The sequence below is a fragment of the Cryptomeria japonica genome, chromosome 10, assembly GCF_030272615.1.
Source record: "Cryptomeria japonica chromosome 10, Sugi_1.0, whole genome shotgun sequence".
Taxonomy (NCBI): Eukaryota; Viridiplantae; Streptophyta; class Pinopsida; order Cupressales; family Cupressaceae; genus Cryptomeria; species Cryptomeria japonica.
The window spans coordinates 786043888-786071189 of NC_081414.1; the positions used below are offsets into that span (position 1 = coordinate 786043888).

Here is a 27302-nt window from a genome sequence, read left to right on the forward strand (position 1 = left end):
CTCATATAGGTACAGAGGATCTCTCCTCTAGTTGATTTCACAACTTGGTGGGAAGCCAAAATCTTTTTCCAAGGAATGAACAGATTCTATCTTTCTGCAGAAAGCACCATTTATTAAAGTCAAACAGTCATAGTATCATCTTCTTGGTATATCACTAATGAAAGGTTTATAAGTCTGCTTCCATATATACATTTATCCCATCCTGAAATCATCTCTTCAGCTACGTAGCATACCAGCAATATGATTACCCAGAAACTAGATCAGGAGAGAAATTATTATCCAAAATAAGAAATACAATTAATCAACGTTTACCCTCTCCGGATTTGAAATAAGCCTCATTAAGATAACTTGAAGTAGTAAGTATGAATTAACAAGTCAAGTGCAACAACTCAACCATGCAAATTCTTTCTAATTATAATCATTCTCACAGGAAAAAGGAGGGAGGGGCAGAGAGATAGAGGGTAGGAGGGAAGGGACGGATGGACAAACAATACATGGAATTATGGGTCCAATTTGATTGAAACACATACACTTACTGAAAGTAAAGAAATGCTGCAATTCAACCGATGGAGGAACTAGACTGGATAACTAGAGTAATCATATGTATGAGCTATCATTTTGTGAATCTGGTTTTATTGTGGATTGACATAGGACCACGTTGAACTTTTCCTACAACTGCCTTGTGATATTGTATATCATTAACATAAGCTCATTAATTTGGAGCAGGAAAATTATTATTTTATGATTTTCTCTTTGAAGGTTGAAATTTGGCACAGGCATACATGGCTCAGCTCCTATTTTATTTGCATTTGCTTTTAATGCCAAGTTCTTCTTCCCTGTTTTTGCGTTGTCAGCCCACTTGTCCTTAAAAAGGCATCTTTATAATTATGCAATTCTTGATTTCTTGTTCTTGGTATAGCATTGGCATTAGGTTTCAACCTTGGATCTCGTTCAATATGTAAAACATAAAAACCAAAACTTAATTCCAAAGTTGTTTCCATCTTGAACAAATCTCTCTCTCTCTCTCCAAAATTTCAGATCATTAAAAATCAAAGAATTAAAGAGTAAGAAAGCTTATAAGATAATAACAAGTGAGGACTTCATGGAAAAGGGGCAACCTGCAATCTTCCTAATTGTTTAAATGTCAAATTCAATGCAAGCTCTTGATGCAAGGTATACAAGTAAAGAGGTTGGCCAACTACTAGTGCCACAAAACTTGGCTTTAGTACTTGTTTTTTGTTGGATCTGAATAATTATTAGAGGCTGGAAACGCTACTGTTGTGTTTGAAAAATCGAACTGCATTTGATGCTTTGGCTATTGACAGGGCTGGAAAATCTGAATGATCGAATTAGACACATATTGGGATGTGAAGATGGGACATTGACTCCCATTTTTCCTGTGTTGTTTGGGATTGAAGACCTTCATCTTCAATATGCTGCCGGGCGTTGAATTCATTGGAGCTAATGCATTAATGGTCTTGCATTGGATTCTTTCGAATTGAAAGTATGATGTGGATCTTGGCTACTACATTTCTCTGCTATCATCATTCCATGTTCATATTCATATTACTGAGAATGAGATTGCTTTTGCATTTGGGTTTTACCATCCAAAGAAGAAGCTTGGAAGTTCAAGTGTAGTACCCCTTCTCGATTAGACTTTTTGGACTCATGTTTGACTTCAGTTAATTGTTCAGTGGATACATTATTGTTATACTTTATTCAGACTCTATACGATGTTATTACATGCTTTAACTTGATATGTAGTGTATGCTTTCATGCAGCATTTCATTACTTATGTTAAATGTGATTTTTATGGACCAGTCCAGTGTTCCACGGAAACGCGTTTCCCCCTCCCAGGCCCAAGTCCCCCCGTGTCCTCGTCCCCAACATCCGTGGGACACTATGGATTACTGACATGGACTGACACATTTACTTTATATGTGTGATGCATTATTTACATGTTTCGTGTTTGCAAGTGTATGGGATGTGAGGGGATGATTTTCCTTTATTCACTCCGATGAGACATGGAACGTCACGATTCTCCTTCATCAGTGTGCGTGTCGTGTCTGTTTATATATTTGTCTATATGCACGTGTGGTTCGTTGATGCAAGACATTGTAGGTACAAGTACTAGGTAGGTACGTGGTATGGACTCCACTTGGTTTCACAGGTCTGAGCGTGCCTTATTTGTTCAATGGGAGTGGAGGAGATAGTTGTTGGACCCTAATTTGATCTACAGTTACACTCATGTGAGTGTTGTCAATCGGTCGTCCTTCCTGTCTGACCAGTATGCGAGTCATAGTGCTTTGGTATTTTCGTTTTGTGAGTCGTTGTTTGATCATTCCTCGTTTTGTGTGCTTCCGATTATTTGAATAATTTTAAATTGAGTGAATGATGTTATTTGTGTTGGTGTAATTAGTTATTTAATATGCCCTTGAGTTTATTGATTTAATTAAATAAATGGAGTTGCTAGATTTAAATGGTTAAATTTGCATGATATATTGTGATATGGTTGTATTAAATTATTGGAAAAAGAAATAAGTAAATGTTTTGCTATTTAGATTTTAAATGCTAATGTTGAGTTAAAGTCTCATGGGAAAATAAAATGAAAATAAATAAAGGCATTTCCTTTTTTACCTTTTTATTTAACTTTTAGATTTTTATTTTGTTTAAAAAATGTTAAAAAAAAAAAAGGGAATGTGGCATGGAAAAGGGAATTAGATTTCTTGTACTTTTAAAAATAGTTTATTCTTATTGGTTGGAAAAACTTTTTAACCTAAAAGTTTAGGTTGAAATATTTTTGGCTATATTGCTTGTGAGTTCATGGGAAGAGGGGAGGCTTTTTTTTTAATTCAAAAATTTGGAAATCCATTTGGGAGGAGGAATTTGGATTTGGAATAAAAAAAGTAAAAAAGAGGGGAGGTCAAATGGGGGAGAAACCATTGGTTATTCATTCATCGAGTGATAAATTACTACAAGTGAAGGAGATATACGATTTAAACGGCGGGAGATCCACTATTTGAAAATTATGTCTAAGATGATTGGAAAAGTTGAAACGAGACCAGATATTATTCGTTCGTTATGAGCAAATCCATAATTTTCGAAGATCCAATTGATCTTCAGTTCCCAACTACGGGGCGAATGAAACCCAATAAATAGATCAGTTGCTAGAAGAATAGAAAAAGCTTTCATTGTATCGCTTAGGCTGTAGAAGACTTCTTGGATCCAAGAATTTAGAATGCCAAGTTTCTTCTTACCCAGAATGAGACAAACACTTAGAAGAACTAAACCTATTAGATTTGCTAATAAATGTGAGATGATGTGGATACAATCTTGATTATATATTTTCACCAATTGGATCATCTTTTTCTGCATCTCTACACAAATATTGTGTGAAGGCGTTTCTGAATAATCTTCCACCATTATTTCTAACAGGAATAGTTCTTCTATTTTTTCAAATTTTCTTATAGCGTTTTCTTCTTGTAAATAATCAATTTTTTTTTTGATTGACCAGTATTCCACCAATTTGTAACCCAAGATTCTAAACTGTTCTGTAATGAAATTGAAATTGCCCAAGGCAATACTATTAAACATGTAAGATATTGTAGAGAAGCGAATGTTTTATATTTGGCGACTTCCAATTCGTGAATCGCAATTGAGCTCGATTGACTCGTTAGCTTTGTCCAAAATCTGAACAAAGTACGAATTATAGAACGAGGTATGAGATCCATAGAATGATCTTTTGTGTAATTCTTCGACCTTGAGAGAAAATATCTTTCAAATGAAAGATGATTTGTTTCGACTGAGAAGTAGAGTAAAAAAGAAAGGATCAATCTTTGAAAATTGCTTGGATCCGGACTCATTTTCTATTTATTGTTTTTTTATTTAACTCTTGACCCAAAGAGTCAGTTCAATTTGAGTGGCAAATAAATGAAAATTTAAGTTCAATTCTGGACCCTTTGGTACATAGAGGAGATGATAATATTTCAGGCGCATATGTAAAAAAGGTGTAAAAAACAATAGTCATCTACTTCATTGTATTCTTTTAAGATATTATATCCGTGTTTTCTAAAAGATAAAGAATGATATGGAGTGTTTGCGAACTGCCAAAGAATATCGGTATGGTTCCATAAGTAACATTTCGTGTTGGTGGAAATATATTGACTATATGGTCTTTCCCCCCAGACAAATGTTATGTCAAAACTTTTTCTGGTATCTACTGATATGAGATCTATCAATTTGTATATTAAGAAGACTTTCCCCCCTCATTTCAAAATCCTTCAATGGATACGCGCAAAAAATGGGCTAATTCGGCAGCTTTCTGTTTCATTTCACGCAGGGTCAAGTTTTCTTCAATACGAGTTAAGGGGATGTTTGTTGGCCCTTTATTTCCATATAAAGAACACGATGAGGAAAAATACCTTCTTGAACTTCCATTTTGATCGCTTGAATATCCTTCATACGAAATTGAAGGAAAATACGACGATTTCTTTCGGGAAATCCCTAGCAAAAAAGGCATACAACTCCTCCCTTTTCATCAAACTTATTATAGCCACTACCCACATTGCACAAAATAGTGCACCACTAATAAGAGCTAATGAATAGACCTGCAATACCATAAAAACACATCACAATTCCTTGTGGCACAAAAAGTATTTGTTGAGATGACAACAAGGGTATCAGGTTCCTACCAAGGTAACTTGAAATTCCGACCACAAAAAATCCTAGTGAACCCAAAAAGAGGAGACAAGCAAAAAAAAAAAATGCTTATTTTTTGAGACCCTGTTATGGGTTCTATCCATAGCCATTTGGATTGATGATTCATAACAAATTACGTCCTATTTAATTTGAGGGATTGAACAAATTTTGACTCCCACCCCGAAGTCATTCTCATAAATTGGCTATATTCATAAATTAGCCATATACATATAATCATTAAAAAAAAACAAAAAAAAAACATATATATATATATTCTTCTTCTTTTTCCATGTTATTTTTTCATCTTCTCTTTTTTAACATGGAAATTTTGTCCTTAACTTATTGACTATCAAAATAATACTTCATTGTATCAGTCAAATAAAAATATGAATCTCTCTATTCAAATGTATATAAACATATTTTGAAGTAGAAGTAAGAAAGACTTATTCTTTCACACACGGGTCTGTATGAATATGTCTCATACATATGATGCCATATACATTTACATTTTTTGTTATTTATCATATATGAATAGATCTAAATAAAGAAAATAATCTATTTAGATCTATTTAAACAAGGTTTTATCTTATATTATAAAATATAAATATATACATATATATGTATGATATATTGATCAGATTCATAAAATTTCGTCATTTTGAGTATTGAAAACAAGAAAAAACATTGTAATTGCTGGAAAAAACAAGCCCACCAAAGGGACTAAAAAAGAGGGTAAGCTGTCGATTATCATATCAAAGTTGATTATCATATCAAAAGTATATTAAATAGTGTTTTTTTTCTATTACAAAGATAGATTATAAGATCAAATGAGTGATAAGACCAAATAAGCAGACGTACCTTTCTTCGTAAAATAGCTAATTCATTGGGTGTTTTGTAAAGTAATTAATTACTTTACTTTGTTTGATACAAAACAAATGGGACCAATTACCACATTGTATATTGATACATAAATGATAAAATATATCCGCTTCTCAATTCTATTTTTTTGAAACTGTTCTATTAATAGATAGATGTTCACCTTTGAGACAAAGGTATAATTCCATAGCATAATCTATCTCTAATGCGAGAAAGTTACTTAGTGTCTACTTTTTTTGATAAAGGGGTATTTTCATGGGTTTGCCTTGGTATCGTGTCCATACCGTCGTGTTGAATGATCCTGACCGGTTAATCGTTGTGCATATAATGCATACAACTGTAGTTTCTGGATGGGCCGGTTTGATGGCTCTTTATGAATTAGCAGTTTTTGATCCATCCGATCCTATTCTTGATCCAATGCAACGGGGGGTCTGTGGCTAACCGATACTGCACACCACCATTTGGCTATTGCAGTTTTTTTTCTAATCACTGGTCATATGTATAGAACATATATCAGCTCATGTCTCTTTTTCTCTTACATTTGTTGTCACTCTCATTTATTGGGGAACCTTACTTTATAAAAGTGAAGAACTAAGTAATTCGGGAGGAAAGGGCATGATAGTGACGTGTATTTGTATAACGAGAGTATTAGTTACTCATTCGCTCTATTCGGGGCATTTATCGTTAAGTAATTTGTATGAGTCATTCACGTTCCTTTCATGGACTTCCTCCATGATTCATATAGTTATAGAAGTACGGGGCCAGGATGCTTGGTGGTTAGGTGCAATCACCGCGCCAAGTGCTATGTTAACTCATGGTTTTGCTACTTTAGGTCTTCCAGATAAATGCAACAATCTAGAATGTTAGTACCCGCTTTACAATCTCATTGGTTAATGATGCATGTAAGTATGATATTGCTTAGTTATGCAACTCTTTTATGTGGATCCCTATCATCAATAGCTTTTTTGGTCATTAAGTCCCAAATAAATCAAAAGATTTTTATTAATGTGAAGAATTCCTTTTTCTTCAATTAAAATGGGAATTCACACGACCAAGAAAAAAAAGGAATTGAATCATACTTTTGGCCTTTCATTTATAAATTATCGTAAATGGTTATTTGCTAACCAATTAGACCAATTGAGTTATCGTGCCATTGGTCTAGGATTTTCTCTTTTAACTATAGGTATACTTTCCGGGGCAGTATGGGCCAACGAAGCATAGGGATCTTATTGGAGCTGGGATCCAAAAGAGACTTGGGCACTAATAACTTGGATTATATTTGCAATTTATCTACATACTAGAATAAACAGGGGTTGGAAAGGGGAAAAACCGACAATTGTTGCTTCTCTAGGATTTAATCTAGTTTGGACTTGTTACTTAGGGGTTGATTTTTTAGGAATAGGGTTACACAGCTATGGCTGGTTGATTTAGTAGAAATTAAAAAAAACTACACCTTTTTATTTATGTACTCGAATTACGAGTAGATAGATTATTTAATTTGACTTAGGAGGATACAATCGTTCTTATGGAACGGTGGAGAGCAGTCGGCATTACTGCAGGTCTTCCTGAGGAAGGAAGAAGAATCGGTATTATTGCTGGTAATAGAATATTACTGGGGGAGAATCGGGAACTCAGCAAAAAACAAATCCAATTTTTCGCAGACCTATAGTTTCCCCTGCAGAACTATAGTTTTCCCCGCATAACTAAAGTTTTTAATGTTTTTGCAGAACTATCGTTTTATCATTTCAGTCCAAAAAGGAAAAATAAAATTAGAAAATGAATGAACTCCTCTGATTTTGGTGAGATAATGGTAAAAAGTAATATATATATATATATATATATATATATATATATATATATATATATATATATATATATATATATATATATATATATATATATATATATATATAATTTACTTTTTACTTTTTCAAGGAGTAGGATAAGTTATAAAATCAGCAAAAATAGTAAGCCAAGATTACCAAATTCTCTCCTTCCTTCTATTTATGCTTTGATTTATTTATTTGGAATATGATAAATCAAGGTGAGAAAAGATAACATGTATATAATATTGAATGTCGTGCATAACTAGGGAACTCACTGTTTAACAAGTTTGTTTCAGAATCACTCATTATTAAAGATGCACATATTCTTTATATCTCCTCATTCTTCACAATCAATCAATATATTCAAACAAAGGGAAGGGGCAAATGAAGGGCTCCGAAAAAGTATGACTTTATTATTGTAATTTTTATTTACATAATTGCACTAATCATCCATAAGATGGAGACTCACTTTTATGCGCCTAAAAATTCATTTCGACCAACTAAACTTTCTCAAATTGTTTCTTCTTAAGAACCAGAAATATCTGTGCTAAAACGACGGATGCTAAGAATAATAAAAGACCTTGAACACGTAAAGGATCTTGAAGTACTATTTCTACATTTTCCTGACCAATTCCACCCACATTAGGGTTATTCGTTAACGACTGATCCGCCTTGATGAATTTGCCTTCTGAAACAAGAAGTTCCGGTCCCGGAGGTACAAAGTCAACCACTTGTCGACCGTCTGATGGATTATCAATAGTTATTTGATATCCACCCTTTTCTTTATGTGCAATTTTACTTACTTTACCCGTTGCTGAAGCGTTATAGACTGTATTGTTGCTTTTGCTCCCATCGGGATAAATTTGTCCTCTTCCTCTATTACCACCTACATATATGGGATATTTCAGGAAGTGAGCTTCTTTATTAGTAAGGATGGGAAATACAATTTCACTATATTTTTGACCAGGAACAAGACCTATTATTAGAATATTTTTTTGATTGGGACAATAGTTTTGAAAATAAAGATCACCTATTTTTTCCTTAATCTCAAGTTAAATAAGATCTGAAGGAGCTAATTCGAAACCTTCGGGTAAAATAAGAACAACTCCTACATTTAAAGTTCCTTTCTTACCATTAGCAAGAACTTGTTTTATTTGCTTATCATAGGGTATTTTAACAATTGCTTAAAAAACGGTATCAGGAAGCACAGACTGTGGAACTTCAATCTCCACAGGTTTTTTAGCCAAATGACAATTGGCACATACAATATGCCCAGTTGCTTCTCGAGGATTCTCCTAAGCTTGCTGTGCAATTGCAATAGATGTGCGAGTCATTATATCTATCATTATTAAGACAGAAATTGAATAGGAGATGGTTCCTTTTAAATCCGCCCCAAGTATTGTTTTTACTCTTGCAAGAACAATCCTTTATGCATATTATAAATAATACCCTATTACTTAAGTAATATTTTTTTTAGTAACCATTCTATAATAGCTGTTAGAATTATTAACACATTCCTTAGAATGGTTCAAGTGATTTTGTCATAGTTTTTCTTTATGAATAGAAAATGAAAATTATGATCATTTTCATAAAAAGGATCCACTCTTAGTATTTGAAATCTCTTTTTTACCCTTCCAATATGATCTACCCATTTTCAATCTAGAACATTTCATCCAGATTATAGCCTGAAACAATTGGAATCATTAAAATAAATAACTAGAAGTGCTTATCTATTATCTTATATAATAAAAAGTGATTGGAGAGGAAATAAAGAAATGATATCACTAGGTCAAATTTTGATAGCCCTTTTAGCTTCTTTTATAGTATTATTTTTAGCTTTCTGATTAGCTAGAGCACTGTATGCTTCATAATTTGGTCAATTATTCTTATCTAGGGAAGATAATGGCCTGGCCAGATACTGGCCGAGCTAGAGAAAGCAGAAAATTGTTTGGAACGAAATAAAGAAAAAAAATCGGATTCTCACAAATCTTGGTCTTTATTTAGTGAAATGCTATATTCAAATTTTAGATCTCCCATCTAGGAGAGATGGCTGAGCGGACTAAAGCGGTGGATTGCTAATCTGTTGTACAAACTATTTGTACCAAGGGTTTGAATCCCTCTCTCTCTGTTCATCACTATTATACTTTCTAATCTTTTTTCATCACTATTCTTTACGCCCATGATTTCGTCTTGGACCGTTTGATAGGAATCCAAAGATAAAGAGAGAAAAAAAAATATCACTACTATGTAAACGAATAGCTTAAGAGTAAGCATTATGTAATCTCCGAGATTCTTATTAGAAAACAGAATAGATCATCAATTTTTGTATCATATACTTATTAGCCGAGCAAAGAAAAAAAGCAGATTCAGAATTGAATCTATCCTGTTTCTCTTTTCTTCTTTGCTCGTAATTGAACAGGATAAATAGGAACTCAAGTACCAATTAAACTATCCTAAACTTGTTTACGATTATCACAATTAATAAATTTATCTATCATCTTTTCAAACAAAAAATAGAAACAAGTATATAAACTGTCTAAAATAGAAGAAAATTTGGAATACATAGATAAATTCTCATCCTTACTCGTTCTTTAAATAAATATCAAAGATATGCACCTCTATTAATAAATATAACATATTATAATCAATACCTAATAACCCAAATACCAACTGTGATGCAGTTGATATTGACTAATCCGAGGTATTTTTATTTGTTGAGAACAATTGATGTATCACAAATAAACATCAGAACAAGGAAAAAGAGTTTTACACCAATTTGGTTAATGAAAATGATCCAATAGAAATAGTTAGAACGTAACTATTGAAACAATAAAATTGTTTCTGTATCAAGTGAATACAAGAAACTTTTTGTAAGATTTTCGTTATCGAAAACTTACGGTAGCTTGCCAAGCAAAGGCTAATAAAAAAAAGAACAGAGGGATAATTGGCATTACATTAAGAATTGGATCGAAAATCGTATAAGCTTTAGGCAATTTGGAAAAAAAGGGATTATTCAAATGAAAAGTGGCATCGTCTAGACAAATATGGAGGTTGAGGATAACTAGCATTTTGATTCTCTGATGAATAAAAATGATGTAAAGATCCAAAAGTATTTGGCCAATCAATCGAATTTCTTTGGCAAGATTAGACTTTTAGTCTTCGAGTTGGAAGGGATCATTTATTTATATAATATTTTAACCATTCTGATAGAGAATGACCAATGAATGTATATTCTTGTTTCTTTTTAGGTCCCCCTATAAATATAGATCTGAAGAAATGCCCCTTCAATTTTTCTATGCATAATTGCATAGCACCAGATAAGAATGAATTAAAATGAAACATTGCGCCAATTGATATTAATTGCTTAAAATAAAGCAACAATGGGGCATGGCCAAGCGGTAAGGCAACAGGTTTTGGTCCTGTTATTCCAAAGGTTCGAATCCTTCCGTCCCAGGCAGAACAATATTATTGAAAAAAGAAATAAGAAGAAAAAAATTCTTTTAGATTTCTCATCCTTTCATAGACTATACTTATAGAACGGAAATATGATTTCAATAAGATCTAAGTATAGAAAGGGATATTTTTGTGGTGTACGATGGGGATACAAATAAGAACATTGTATAAAAAGTGCAGAAAGAATATAATGCGAATGCAAATGAAATAATTGAGATGCAATTATTGTTTTATGATTTCGTTCTACAAGAAGGGGATATGGCGGAATCGGTAGACGCTACAAACTTAAATTTTTTGAGCCTTGGTATGGAAACTTACCAAGTGATAGCATCCAAATCCAGGGAACCCTGGGATATTTTGAATGGGGAATCCTGAGCCAAATCCGATTTATAGAGACAATAGTTTCCTTTCCGAGAAAGGGATAGGTGCAGAGACTCAACGGAAGCTATTCTAACGAATCAACATAATTTGAATTGGATACAATACATTATTTATAGAATGTCTTTTGTATTTTATTTAACACTTGAAAAAGCATTATATATCACCAATAAACAAAAATAATGATTAGAGCTTTAATTGTTCTAGGTTTGTTATGCCTAGCTTCAAATTGAAATTGAAGGATTTTTCCAATTAAGAGCTTCTCTAGAAAGAGATTTGTGTTTACTTCAATTTTTGGAAGTAATAATTGGACGAGGATAAAGATAGAGTCCAATTCTACATGTCAATGTCAACAACAATGAAAATTGGAGTAGGAGGAAAATCCGCTGGTTTTATAGATCGTGAGGGTTCGAGTCCCTCTATCCCCATCAAAGAAGTTTTTTTTTTTTTTTTTTTCTATTTTTTATTTATTAGGCGTGTTACTAAGAACATCAGAAGTTTTAATTGTATGATCAATTTGTGTCTGCTTTTGTAGATATATATATATATATATATATATATATATATATATATATATATATATATATATATATATATATATATATATATCTTTATCTTTGTATATAATTGTACACAACATTATATATGTTGTGTTTTTATTTGCATAATTGCTTCTACTCTTTCCAATGCTGTCTTTTACCTTTTTTGTTTTTAGTTGACAAGAGTTTGGTTATTGTGCTAGTATGATGCACAGGGGAACAACCAGGATAGCTCAGTTGGTAGAGCAAAGGATTGAAAATCCTTGTGTCACCAGTTCAAATCTGGTTCCTGGCATATATATATATATATATTGATTGATTGATTTAGAATAATCAGTAGTGATTCTATGTTATTGAATCAATAGGGAGTTTGTCCAAGTTATTTTAAAGAGAATAAAAACTACTTGAAATAACTCGAACTAGAGAGAAATTTTCTCTATTTCATTCTATTTATATCTCGTAAAGAAAAGGGCATAACTAGGCCTATTAGATTTTTTTCAATGAGATGCAACAAAATAATTTTGACTAGGGGAAAATGGGGGAAGGAAGCAACAATAGGGGAATTCAAAATTCAAACTCTCCGCAAGGCGGGAACCTTGGTTCCAATGATGGGAGTGGCTAGAAGGTATCTGGTCCCATAGGGGAGAAGGATAAGCCTCCGGACTCTCTGGAAGCTGCTGCTATTCAGTAGACTGGCGGTACCTTGCTAGAAAAGACTGAGGGTCCCTTTGGGCCCTTGGGGGAAGGGAACTACGGGGGGCCCATTCCATGTGATGGCTCCGGGGTGAGAGGAATAGAATCTAAAAAATGGTCTTCTCTATTTGGAACTAAACCAACTGGCAAATCCTCACTCCCTCTTGTCAAGAATTTATCTGATCCTTCTGAAGGTAAGTTCACTATCTCTATTCCGGATCTGGTTTTGGATCACAACATTAATAGTATGTCGAACTCTTTGGTAGGTAAATTCATGGGGTAGCGTCCTAATATTGAAATTGTTAGGACCTATGTCAAATGAAAATGGGCCCTTAAGGGTAATGTTGAAATTTCGGCCCTTCCCAAAGGCCTTTTATCCTTTTCTTTTTCGTGCAGAGAAGATAAACTCTCTATTCTTTGCGGAAGTCCCTGGATGGGTGGAAAGACAGGCTTGGTCCTCCGTAAATGGCAACCGAATTTGAATATGAAAGACTCTCTTCTATCACAAATTCCTGTCTGGGTTAAGTTGCCAGGCCTGCCTCTTAAATATTGGGCTAAAAGTATCTTCTCTGGAATTGCAAACTCTTTTGGTGAACTACTTTCTATAGACCCAGTTACAGCCTCTAAAAGGAGACTCACTCATGCTAGGTTTTGTGTAGGGGTAGCCCACGATGCAGATATGCCAGATCAGATAGATCTTGTTTCAAAGCTGGGAACATGGAAACAACATATTGAATATGAATCTATTCCCTTTGCTTGCTTCCATTGTAAACAAGCGGGGCACTAGGCGAAGTCATTGTCCCACCAAACCCAAAGGCAGAATCCAGGCAATCCAAGCCCCCCTTTGAGAACCAAAGGACCCCAGATAAAAAGGTTTGGCAAGTGAAAAGCTTAGACAGACAAGATGAAATCCCCAATCACCCCTTGGGGGAGAAGACAGAAGCAGCCTCTATCTCCAGGCCTCTTATGCATGAAGCTCAGAGAAATGATCCAGACAAAGTCAACCTCCCGATCACTTCTCAAGCGGGGGAGCAGAAAGACCAGACTAACCACCCTATCAACATTTCAGGAGTGGTGACTGACACCTATGAAGGAAATGAGCTGCAAGAGGAAAATTATCAACCAGAGGAAGGGGAAATCACTGTTTCCCAAGAAGAAAATACTGATTCCTCTTCGCTCATGCCTAGCTTCGGAATCCAAGAAGCTCAAAAATGTGCAATTTTGGGCTTGAACCTCTCGGATTCAGTCTGGAGCTCAAAATCAACCAACAATGATCTTAATGACTCAAATGCTTCTAGATCTCCTAAATGGGGAAATGAAGAAGAAATCTCTAAAATATTATCCAACCCGGTATCGGATCCTGAGACAGATGCCGAATGGAAAATACCAAAGCAAAGGAATAAGAAAGGATCAACTCCATCGACTTCTCTCATAAGAAAATCCAGCAGAATTGCTCGAGTGGATGTCGGGTATACCTCCTCCCCAGGCCGTCCCTCTAACCACACAGTTGGAATTAAGGAGGCCAACAAGAACATTGCAGATGGAACCCATAAGACTCTTAAGGAGTTAGGAATTGGTGAGTACCTATGAAGATTATTTCTTGGAATATTAGGGGACTTAATAACCCCCATAAGCAAGACATTATCAGGAATATAATAAAGGATAGTAAACCTGATATCTTTCTAATTCAAGAAACCAAAATGAGTAAAGAGAAAGTTGAATCTTTGAAGTTTTTCAAAAATGGAAAAGTCAGTGGTGGAAGTTCTGAAGGTGCTTTAGGAGGCATTGCTACCATCTGGAATCTCAATTCTGTCAAAGGGAAAATTATCATCCAGGACAATAATTTCTTGTGTATCAAATTCAAGCATCTGAAAGATCGTACTACTTGGGTCCTTACTAACATCTATGCTCCCAACACCTTAAAGGCTAGAAATTCCTTTTGGAAAAATCTTATTCAAGCTAGGGACAACTTTAGGAATCTTAGCTGGTTGGTTATGGGAGATTTTAACACTCATTTGAGAGAAGAGGAAAAATATGGAGGAAGCCCCCCCAGTTGGAAAGCATATTGGCCCTTATGGACTTCATAAATTCTCAGGCCCTCAATGATTTGGAAATTCAGGGATGTAATTATACTTGCACTAACAGGAGAACTGGTACTGACCTCATCCAAGTCTGCCTAGATAGGACTCTCATTTCCGATGACTGGTTTAGTCATTATTTCTGTTCTCTGTCGGCTCACATTCGGGTTGGCTCGGATCATTTTCCCATTACCTTTAATGCTGAATCCATCAATAGAAGGAGAAACTTCTGCTTCAGATTTGAAAAAATGTGGACCCTCCACCCAGACATCAAAAGTAATATCCAGAAATGGTGGAGCATCCAAGTGGAAGGAACTACAATGTATAGAGTTGTTAAGAAGCTTAAGAGTATTAAGGATAACATAAGAATCTGGAATAAATCCAGCTTTGGGAACATTTTTGAGGCCAAAAGTAAAGTCTAGGAGGATCTCAAAGAAATTCAAACTCAAATCCAGAAAGATGGTTTCAGAACTGTGTCCATTGCTGAAGAAAATGAGGTTCTCAAAAAATATCAGGACATCATTGCCAAAGAGGAATACTTTTGGAAGCAGAGATCAAGAAGCATCTGGCTTAAGGAAGGCGATAGAAACACAAGACGATAGAAACACAAGATTCTTCCATATGTCGACTATCAAGCATAAAGCAGTTAACAGGATCTCCAAACTCGTGGTGGATAAAGGGGAGATTACTAAGGAGGTGGAAATTAGAAAGGAAGCCAAAAGTTTTTTTTCGGACCTGTTAAAGAGGGATAACAGATTGGATGCTGAAGACCAATCTTTTTTTCTCCTTAACATCCCTTGTCTCATAGATGATTATAAGAACGCTTCCCTTTCCTCCATTCCTTCTAATCAAGAAATAAAAAATGTTGTCTTCTCCTTTGATGGTACCAAAGCGCCGGGCTCGGATGGTTTTCCAATGTTCTTCTTCCAAGATTTCTAGGACATTGTCGGGAAAGATGTTACCGATGGAGTCAAGGAATTTTTCGGGGGCTAGGAAACTTCTGAAAGAAATCAACGACACTTTTCTGGCTCTCATTCCTAAATCTCAAGGGGCCGACTCCATGGACAAATTCAGACCTATCAGTCTCTGCAATTCCTTTTATAAGATAATATCTAAGGTTCTTACGACCAGATTGCTTTCCGTCTTTCCAGCTATTATCAGCCACCAGCAAACTGGTTTTGTCCCTGGTCGTCAAATTCTAGATTCTATTATCACTGTCCATGAGAACATCCATTCTCTAGTTAAAGCTAAGAAGTAGGGTCTTATTCTTAAGCTTGACCTCTCCAAAGCCTATGATAGGGTTGACTGAGATTTTCTCTTGAAGGTCCTCAGGTCTTTTGGTTTCTCCTCCAGAGTTGTGGATCTCATCACCCATCTTATCTGTTCTTCTTCTTTTGCTGTCCTTATCAACGGTTCACCTTCCCCTTTTTTCCAAGCTTCCAAAGGTCTGAGGCAAGGGGATCCTATTTCCCCTATCCTTTTTATTATTATGGTAGAATGCTTTGGAAGGAGTATGGATAATTTGGTGCTGCAAGGCTCCTTTAAGGGCCTCCACCCATCCTCTACTGATCTGATTTGTTCTCATCAACAATTTGTTGATGATACTATTATCATGGGGGACTCTAGTATCTCTGAAGCTAAAATTTTGAAGAGTAATCTTTGCAAGTTTGCCTCTGCGTCTGGTCAGCTTATCAATTGGACCCAAAGCGAAGTCTTTTTCATCAACACTCCCGAGAGAAGACAGCAAAGAATCGGTAGAATCCTGGAGTGTAGGATTGTTGATCTTCCTGTAAATTACCTTGGTCTCCCTATGGGCACTGCTCCTCTTGACTCATTTTGGAGCTCTCTAGTGGACAAATTCCAGAAAAAGTTAGCTAGATGGAAAGGAGCTCTCCTTAGTTAGGCTAGCAAGCTCCAACTTCTTAAAGCTTCTCTTCAAAGTATTCCGATATATGCGCTTAGCCTTTTCAAAATTCCTGTGAAGTATGCTAATGCTATTAAGAAAATCCAAAGAAGATTCCTTTGGTCTGGGGTTGAAGACAAGAAAAGAATGTCCCTAGTGGCTTGGGATCAAGTTTGTAAACTGAAGAAACATGGCGGGTTGGGACTGAGAAGGATCTGTACTCTGAATGAAGCACTTCTGTCCAAACAAGTCTGGAGAATGTTCCATCTTGATACTGAATGGTGTAAAATTTGGCGAAGTAAGTACTCTCTTCTTTCCTCTTCCTTGTCTTCTTTTATCAACTCAGACATTAGTATTAATGCTTCCCACATATGGAATTATGCTTCAAAATGTAAAGAAAGTATAGCTAAAGGAGTGATCTGGAAAGTTGGAAATGGTAGGAAAGTTCAATTCTGGGAGGATTCCTGGCTTTTTGAAAAACCTCTGATAGAAATCAATGAATGGGCCCCCTTTGCTCCCTCTTGTATTAGATCTTATGGCTCCTTAGTTGCTGAGTATTGGATTGGCAATGAATGGCAGAATATTGAAAGCATTCACCCAAGCCTCTCTAAGCTTAAGACTCATCTGTTTGCGGTCTAGTTGAACAATGAAGCTGACTCCTTGATATGGAAACATAATCCTAAAGGTACCCTCACTGTCTCTTCCATGTTTGGTATCCTTACCCCTGATCCTTCAGTGAATCCCATCTGGTCTAAAGTCTGGATTAGAGGCCTTACCCCCAAGATCAACTTCTTCTTCTGGACCGTCCTTCACAACAAAATCTTAACCCTTGACAACTTGAAATGTAGAGGCTTTGCTTTCCCCAACATATGTGCTCTTTGCCTTCAGGAAGAAGAGTCTGTGGATCACTTGGCCATCCACTGCCCTTTCTCAGCCTCCATTTGGGAAAGGTTCCTCATTAGTTTTAGTATTATCTGGGTGTTCCCCAAAACCATCTCAGATTTGTTCTCCTCCTGGAACATAAAATGGTCTAACTCTTTTTTGAGTTATTTGTGGCAGCTCTCGCTTCCTCACATCCAGTGGGGTCTTTGGAAAGAAAGAAATAACCAAATCTTCAGGGATGTTTCACTCAACCAGGATATTGTTTTCCAGAAAATCCAATGGGCTATTCATGAGAATATAGAGATCAATGAGGGTCCTTGTGTTGCAAACAACCTTCAGGAAGCTATCATTCTTAGGGCTTGGAACATTAAGTGTTCTGATAGCTCTAACCTCTTTCATAATAAAAGGCTTGATGCTATTTGGCAAACTCCTCCCCAAGGCTGGTTCAAAGTTAATTTTGACGGTGCTGCCAAAGGTAACCCGGGTCCTTCAGGTTGTGGAGCTGTTCAAAGAGATGACAAAGGAATGTGCAAGGAAATGGTTGCTGTCCCTATTGGGGTTCAAACTAACCATAAAGCCGAAGCAATGGCTGCTCTCCAAGGTATCCTCCTAGCCAAAAAATGGAATTGTCCCTACCTTTGGATCGAAGGGGATTCAAACAATATCATAAATTGTCTTAAGGGGGTCTCAAAACCTTCTTGGTCGATCAACAACATTATTACCTCTGCTAGAGACCTCATTTGTACGTTCAAAAAAAGCTACATTTCCCACATTTGCCGGGAGGCCAACGGTTCTGTTGACTGGGCCGCCACCGCGACAGTTAATAAGGAAGTAATGACCACGTGGACGAGAGAACATGTACTCCCTGATGATGTCAGGCAAATCATTTGTCATGATCGTTATAGAAGTACTCCTAAGATTATCGATGGACAAGAAAATTATGAAAAGAATTGATTTGAGTACTTCGAGTCACTGTAATAATGAGATATTCATTAATTATATTTTCATCGCAATAAGTTCCCACGCTTTCTGGGTGACTCTTATTGTTTTGAAAAGCTTTCCGGCTAATTTGCTCTGCAAGTTTCGAAATCTGGTGTTGAACAACGACAAAATGGGTGGCAACAGGAGGGGATATGAACCAAGTAGCTGTAAATAATGGAAACCGAAGGAGGAGGTTTGGGGTATTCTGCAGAAGGGTGGCCTCTTGAAATTCATGGAGAGATTCCATGGTCATGATGACATGGTCACTGTGTGGGAGAAAAAGCGAGACTAGGTTATCATGCCCTAATCCTACCTTTTGACACACATTACGGAATACGAAAGAGCCTAGAGGTATCACACAATTGGCTACTTCTTTTTGTGAAAGAGAGAGCCACGGGCTACCTATTAGGATTTCTATTCCTTCGTTGTAATTGAAAGGTAAGATTATGCAAGTTTAATTCCTAACCCTAAAATGCAAGTATGAGCTAACAACAAGATTGCAGAATTGAACTTAAACAATGGAAAGCTGTAAACACAAGGATAAAACAAGAATGCAGATGCGTACCCGGAGTCAAAATTTGACTGAAAATGTTCGGGACGGGGGCGCGGGCGCCACTGTCCTGATTCTGTCCCGGAACCGCACCTGAAACTTCTGTTTTGCACTCTGGAAAACTGTCTGAAATGCTGTCTGTCAGGAGGACCAGGGCGCCCAACGCCTCTGTCCCAGGGACCAGGGCGCCCAGCGCCCCTGTCCTGGCAGGACCAGGGCGCCCCACGCCCCTGTCCTGGTATTTTGCTCTGCAATTTGGTGTGGGGTGCTGTCTCGACCTGCTTTTCCTGCATCTGCAACCTGCGGCGTCGTCCGAGTCCCGAAACTTGCACTTGTATCTGAAAAAGGTGTTTGGGCGGCTATATAGGGTTTTGCCTTAGTCAAACCCCCGCTTCGGTGATTTCCACCTCAACAAATAGCCAAGTTGTATTGTAAAAGTAATGTGTGTGCAGACCTTGTGTGTGTGCAAGATCTAAAATGCAAGTAAGCAAACTAGAGCAACCTAGAAAGTAAACCCTAATTGCTTGTAAATGATAATGTAAATGCTCTAAATCAAGATGCAAAGTGATCTAAAGCATGAATAAATGAGATATTGAAGCTTATGCAAAGACATGAAAACAACACGAAATCATACCCAACCCCCAAGGGAGAGGTACAAGCCAATCTTCAGTCGGTAATCTCCTATTGTTCTTCAATGTCTTCCAAGCCCTAAATGGATGAATGGATTTTATAAATGCTTGATAGAGGGATGTTGAAAGTTGTTGAAGTCTTCAAAGATCTACTCTTTCATTGCATATGAGGTTCCTGAAAACAAAATTCGGATCCCTTCAAATGAAGAAAGAGAGCTCTTATGTATGAAACCCTAGGTCGCAATTTCGTCTTTTGGCCGACCTAGAGATTGAATCTCCCGCCAATTTCTTGGGGTTAAGCTTTATTTTATGATTGGATCGTGCTCCTAAAATTTCGGGAAAAATGTCCGGGACCGTGTGCACTCCGGGCGCCATGGTCCCGGCAACTTTTCACCAAATTTTCAGGGCCGTCAGATATGATGATTTTAGAGAGAATCCCGAAGTTACAAGTGATTTCGAGATGTTTTGACCCCCGAAATCAAGCCCCCAAGTTCAAAATAGGACTTAATTAGGGTTTTTGATTAGATGATGTATTGGAGGAATAACATGAAAAGGGGCACACTTTAATGAAAGGGCCCGACTTTATGATGTGAAGGATGATGAAATAGGACCTTAGACCTAATTAATTGGATTAATTAAGTGCTAAAGGGGAAATGCAATGAAAAATGCAAACCGCGCCAAGGCGGGTGCTAAACTGGGTGTGAAATTGTATTTCCTTAGCAAGTGCGTACAATTTACGACGCTATAGTCACAAGCTTTTTCTGTAAAAAATGGAAGAAGGGAATGCTGAGAATGGGAGATCAGACTGTGGAAATCGACGAGGATCTAATTGCTCAAGCTATGGGCCTCACAAGAGATGGGTGCAACTTCTACAGAGATAGGAAAGTCAGCAGGGAAGCTATAGAAAGATACCCGGACACGGAGAAAGAGAAGAAACGACTGGTAAAGTTGAGCAAAACCTACTACCCGCCCATGGCTTTTGCCAAACCCTGGCGGGAAGTTCTCTTTGTTTTAATGCGATATATCACGCTAGATGGTAGGTTCACCAAATTCTATGGTTATCACTTTGTCCTACTGAACCACTTTAGGCACAATGATAAGGTAAATTTTTCTTATTTTCTGCTCTGTTCGATGAATGCGTCTCTCAAGGCCCACAAAGAGAACCCATGGGGTGATACGACCATGCACCAAGGCCTGATGGTCCTCATCTATGACCATCTTAAGGCCAACCAAATTGCTCGCATGCAACCCTCTGCGGATACTGAGGATGAGGGGTCTGACCCTGCCTTCTTAGAGGATGAGGAATCTGAAAGCGACCCCACAACTGACACTGAGGACAACATGGATGTCTCAGATTATGATAGTGGAAAGAAGAGGAAATACAACAAAAGCAGACCCTCATCTTCCAAGGGCAAAAAGCCCAAAGGTAAACCCCTGATTAGCATTTCTTGTGAAGAGGAGACTTCAGACGACTTTGAGGAAGAGTACCCTCAAGAGCGGCTGAATAAGAGGACTAAAGTTCACACCCAGGCTAGAAATATGCACAAGAAGAAAGAGGAGACTATTAAGGAACTGGAAGTTCAAAAGCAGGTTAGGGACCTAGATAACGACCAGAATCCGAAAAAGGAGACATTGGAAGAGGCTCTTAGGGCTGTTGACACCACCACCCTGCACACCCCTAAAGTGGAAATGGCTACCCCTGAAAAAGTTGACCACCCATCTAATCCTCCCCTCGAGGGTTTGCATGTTTTTATGGAAACAATCAAGTGGCTCATCAATGGTAACAAGAAACCTGTGGATGAAAATAAAAAACTCTGTAACAGAATCTTGATCCTTGAAACCATTAATACAGGGGAAGGGAAAACCATGTCGAACTTCATTGAGGACCTGAAAAGTACCATCGCCAAAGCTGAAGACATAAGAGATGCTTTCAATCCCAGGTTCAAAAAAATTGAGAAGGATTTGCTGGAAAGAAAGAATCTTGCTGACACCAACGACCACATTCTCACGGATACTGTTAGCAAAATTGGTAAAATAGAGGAGTGTCTGAAGAGCATTGCCGAACAGAGCCTCAACATCTTGAAGATTTCTACCAACAACACCAACACTCTCATCAGCAAGCTGGATGATGATAAGGAAATTCTGGACATTAACTCGAAAATGAAAGGAACAGGGGAAGTTCAAGGTCCCATAACCCGTACCAAAGGCAAAAAGAAGGACAAAAAACCAAACAAGGATATGGAAGACCTTAAAGTTGTCGGGGCTACTTACGACGATTGGTGATGAAGGCAGAGGACTTATTGAAGAAAATTACTGTGTAGTGCCCTCTCAGTTTCTTTGCTATTGTTTGTTTTGTTGTCCTTTCGGTTTACTGGCTTTTTGCCAGTCTTTTTGTATGCGGTTCTTAAGCACTGTGGGTGACTTATCTTAATATCTCTTGTTAAAGGTTTCGGGTCCTGAAAACCTGCTTTTTTAATTAATCAGAACTAAGCCTATTAGATAGTTTCCAATCCATCTGGAAGGTAAAAAAAATGATTATTTCTTAATAGAAAGATTGAGAGAAAATAGCTTCTACCTTAGCATTATATAAAAATAGAACTAGATCGAGGTAAAGACCAATACCTATGATTGGTAGAAAGAGACAGATCAAAATAAAAAGTTCGCGTGGTCCTGAATCCTTAAAATAAGGATTCGGGACATTCAAAACCTTATATCCATAGAACATTCGACGTAACATAGATAACAAATAAATGGGAGTTAATATCATTCCAATTGCCGCTATTGCAGTAATATTGATCCAAAAGGTCAAAGAATATTTATGATTAGTAATTACGCCCAAAAATATCATAAATTCTGCTACAAAACCACTCATTTCTGGCAATGCAAGAGAAGCCATTGAAAAGCTACTGAACATAGTAAAGATTTTAGGAATTGGTATAGCGATTCCTCCCATTTCATCAAGGAAAAGAGTACGTATCCTATCATAACTTGTTCCTACCAAGAAAAAAAGTGCAGCACCAATTAATCCATGAGAAATCATTTGCAAAATGGCTCCATTGAGACCTATATATGTCATGGAACCAATTCCTATAATTACAAAACCTATATGAGATATTGATGAATAGGCTATCCTTCTTTTCAAATTGCATTGACCCATAGAAGTTAGAGCTGCATAGATAATTTGCACTGCTCCTAGTATTATCAACCATGACGAAAACAAAGAATGAGCATGAGGTAGCAATTCCATATTGATCCGAATCAACCCATATCCCCCCATTTTCAATAGAACTCCGGCCAAAAGCATACATGTACTATACTGTGCTTCCCCGTGAGTATCTGGTAACCAGGTATGTAAAGGGAAGATTGGCAATTTTATTGCATAAGTGATCAAAACCCTAAATATAATAGTATTTCAAGTGTGATGGGATAATCTTTTTTAGCTAATAATTCAAAATCGAAGGTTGGTCCATGAGATCCATAGAGACCCAAACTTAAAGCTCCTATTAAGATAAAAATGGAACCACCGGTAGTATACAAAAGAAATTTTGTGGCCGAATATAGACGTCTTTTTACCCCCCACATGGATAAAAGTAGGTAAACAAGAATTAGTTCCAACTCCCACATGAGAAAGAAAAGAAGAATATCTCGAGAAGCAAATAACCCCAATTGGCCACTGTACATTGCCAACATCAAGAAATGCAATAATCGCGGATTCCAAGTAACTGACTAAGAAACTAAAGTAGTTGCAAATCCCGTTAATAAAATAAGTGCAATGGAAAATCCATCAATTCCCAGTTTCCAATGAAAATGGATAAGATTTATCCAGTTATAATCCTCCTCCAATTGGATTAATGAATTATCAAAATGATAATGATAACGAAATATATAGGTCATTAAAAGAAGATCTAATAAGCAAATACCTAGAGTATACCATCGAATCATTTTATTTCCTTAATGGGGAAATAATGGGATTAATAACCCTGCAGATATGGGCAAAATAACAATTATTGTTAACAAAGGTAAATTACTCATAATGAAGAGAAAAGAGACTTTCGATATCAAAACCCATGCTTTTCAATTTTGGGTTGAGTATGGGTTTTGATCAGTGAAAGAGGAAAAGGAGAATGAAAAATATGTATGGGATGAATCTAACTATCTTTCTTTTTTCATGGATCAGTAAGCTAGACCCATACTGCACGTTGTTTCATGCCATAAATAAACACGTACACTTAAGAAATCTATTGGACAAGACGATTCACACCTCTTACAACCTACACAGTCTTCTGTTCTTGGAGCAGAAGCAATTTTCTTAGCTTTGCATCCTTCCCAAGGTATCATTTCAAATACATCTGTGGGACACGCTCATACACATTGGGTACAACCAATGCATGTATCATAAATTTTGACTGAATGTGCCATTGAATCTAAGAACTCCATTATTATATAAAAAGATTTTAATTGAATAATATTTTTTAATATATGGTCAATGATGATATATTATGAATGAATATCAAGCAAATCAATAATTGTATTATCAGTGATATAATGAATAGATTCAGATTTTAGCTGTTTGTTTTATAAAACAAACAGATTTGACCAAGTCTGGTCTAATCGTGTTATCCAGAGAATTTGGATAATGAGTTCAATATGAATTATGCTCTTGATTGATTGTAATACTTATAATAAATCTCTACAAAATAAAGATAAAACAGAGATCTAGATCTATTTTTAGAGAGATAGGTCTAGTATATATTTGAATAGAAATAGGTATACAAATTCCTCATATGGAAGGAGATCTCTATTACCATTTTGACAAATTAAATTGATCGATACGAGTTGATTTTCTGTTACGATATATTGCCAAAACAATAGCTAATCCAATAGCTGCTTCAGCAGCAACAATAGCTATAACAAAGATCAAGAAGATATCCCCCTTTACTTGCCTACTATCAAAAAAATCTGAGAATGTTACTAGGTTTAAATTAACCGCATTGAGTATTAGCTCAAGACACATAAGTGCTTTAACCATGTTTCGATTTGTTACTAGTCCATAAATACCGATAGAGAATAAATAAGCACCTAAAATAAGTGCATGTTCGAGCATAATAAATAAACTCCTCATACCTTAACCTCTTCAGATACAAACAAAAGTTATAATAAGTTTCTAATTTTCCATTATCGAAAGAAGAAAATGATTCTTTCACGATCTATGAAGATAAAACATCGTATTTCTGCTACTAATGCGCAGGAGAGCTTTCATTTTCAAACTGTTTCTTCTCAATGAGCTATAGTAATGGCTCCTATAAGAGCGACTAGAAGAATTATAGAAATAAGTTCGAATGGAAGGAAAAAATCAGTGGATAAATGAGCCCCAATACATTGAATATTGTTTGTTAAATCTCGTTCTAACATTTGATCTAATTTTTGAGTCAGAGATATTCCAAACCATGACATGTTCAAGCTAATAGTAATTAATGAACAAAAAAGACTCGTACAAACTATTGAACTAATGCTATCTTCGACGGTCAAGGGAAGGGCATGATTAGGATATTTCGGATTATTCATCAACATCACGACAAATAGAATCAAGATATTAACAACTCCTATGTAGATCAGGATTTGTGCAACAGCTACGAAATCCGTGTTCAATATAATATAGAAAAAGGATATACAAATAAGAACTAGCCCCAATGAAAGAGCGGAATAAATTATATTAGTAAGTAATACTACTCCTATACCTCCGAATATAAGACTTAGTGTTAGAGGAGCCAAAAGAAGATCATATATCGATTCAGGTTGATTCATTATGTGTACAATAAGTTTGAATATTATTTCCTTCCATTCACTAAATAAAAAGTTACCCCATTTACCTATATGCTATACTGGATTTATAATTTCATTTGATATGGGCACTGATTAATTAATCTATAGATCAATAATAGATTTCGATCAATCACACATGTGACATTATTAATGGAATATTATTAATTCCCAATTTCTCAAATTTTTTATTTTATTTATCAGATACTCTTTGATCAGAGCTCAATCTGAATAATCGTAGAAGTGATTAAAACATAAAATTTGTTCGTAGTTTCTTCAGACATACTAAGTTAATATGTTTGAGCTTGGAATTGTTTGAATTGTTAAATCTTCAACAACCGATATTGGTAAACGTCCTAAAGAAATATGATCATAATTTAATTCATGACGATCATAGGTCGAAAGTTCATATTCTTTAGTCATCACCAAACAATTTGTAGGGCAATATTCCACACAATTTCCACAAAAGATACAAATTCCAAAATCAATACTATAATTTTCCAATCGTTTTTTCCCAATATCTATTCTGACTTATCCACAACAGGTAGATTGATCGGGCATACACGAACGCATACTTCACAAGCAATACATTTATCAAATTCAAAGTGGATCCTCCTGCGAAATCGTTTTGATGAAATCAATTTTTCATAGGGATATTGAATAGTAATAGGTAAACGATTCATGTGATATAAGGTAACCATAAAACCTTGACCGATGTATCTTGCAGCCTGTATTGCTTGTTCACTATAATTCATAAACCTAGTTACCATGGAGAACATGTGTAAAATCTCCTTGAATAATCATTTCATAGAAATTTCTTTCTCTTCATAGATTTGATCTATCAAATTTGGATATATTGCAACCCTCTTCACGAAGAAGAAAAGAGAGTCAGTCACAATAAAATAAGTTGAAAAGACGCTGTTAGTAATAGATTACCCAAAGCAATAGGTAAAAGAAATTTCTACCCAAGATCCAATAATTGGTCCATTCTTATCCTAGGCAAGGTCCATCTTGCCGTAATAGAAATAAATAAGAACAGATAGGCTTTAGCTAATATAATTAGGATCCTGATTGTTATATTAACGACCCCGCTAATTCCAGAAATAGAATCCCATTCAAATTGTTCCAGAATGGGTATGAATGGAATTGATAAGTTCCATCCACCCAAGTAAAGAACTGTTACAAAGAATGAAGAAGCTAATAGATTTAGGTAAGAAGCAACGCAAAATAAACCAAATTTGATACCCGAATATTCAATTTGATAACCTGCTACCAATTCTTCTTCCGCTTCTGGTAAATCAAAGGGCAATCTCTCACATTCTGCCAGAGATGAGATGAAAAAAGGTAGAAACCCTATAGGTTGGCGCCACAAATTCCATCCTAAAAAACCATATCTGCATTGTGCTTCAACTATATCAATTGTACTTGAACTATTGGATAATTATAGTCGACAGAAACATCACTGTTTTCATCTCTATTCCAAAACCGTACGTGAAACTCTCACTTCATACCTGCTTCTCAATGGTCATTAAGAAATAAAGAACATAATGAAAAAAAGCACTAGAATATTCATAAATCGAACCAATGAGATTCTGTTTGCTACAAATAATAGGAGCTTTTGAACCTATCTCAACCTTCAGTATTTTTTTGTGGGAGAAAGAAAATTGTGGAAAGGATTACTTCGTTCTGGATAGCCATTTTTTTTAAGTAGATAGAAAGATATTCTAGATCGGGGTTCTGGAGAAGTACTACTTGATCATCCCTACCAATGTCAAGTCCTTATTGTTATCCCATTTCTATGGAAATATCTCTGGTCTAGATATTAGTTTCTTTTTTTTTCACAAATATTTTTTATATCTTGGTGTTTCTCACCATCTACTTTTGCTTGATTTTTGGTATATATTGTTAATGCATGGTAGCTTATGCAAGATAAGATATTTCTAACCTTCCTTGTTCTGTTATTTACATGCTTCATGTCTAAACTTATATTGCATAT

General features: G+C 36.0%; 1 long non-coding RNA gene, 1 other non-coding gene and 2 pseudogenes across 5 annotated transcripts in view; 2 read left to right on the forward strand and 2 right to left on the reverse strand.

The window, feature by feature from the left end:
- LOC131039298 (uncharacterized) overlaps positions 1-1757 on the forward strand; it is a 63291-nt gene extending 61534 nt beyond the window's left edge. For all 4 annotated transcript variants that reach the window (XR_009104612.2, XR_009359267.1, XR_009359265.1 and 1 more), the window contains one exon: positions 1326-1757. This is a non-coding gene — a long non-coding RNA (uncharacterized LOC131039298). The remainder of the gene's footprint in view (positions 1-1325) is intronic.
- Positions 1758-7879: 6122 nt separating this feature from the next.
- LOC131039267 (cytochrome f-like) lies at positions 7880-18220 on the reverse strand (annotated as a pseudogene).
- TRNAF-GAA (transfer RNA phenylalanine (anticodon GAA)) lies at positions 11993-12065 on the forward strand. Its single transcript has one exon. It is a non-coding gene; the product is annotated as a tRNA-Phe (tRNA).
- Positions 18221-22028: 3808 nt separating the features above from the next.
- Positions 22029-23518, reverse strand: LOC131039212 (NAD(P)H-quinone oxidoreductase chain 4, chloroplastic-like; annotated as a pseudogene).
- Positions 23519-27302: the final 3784 nt, after the last annotated feature.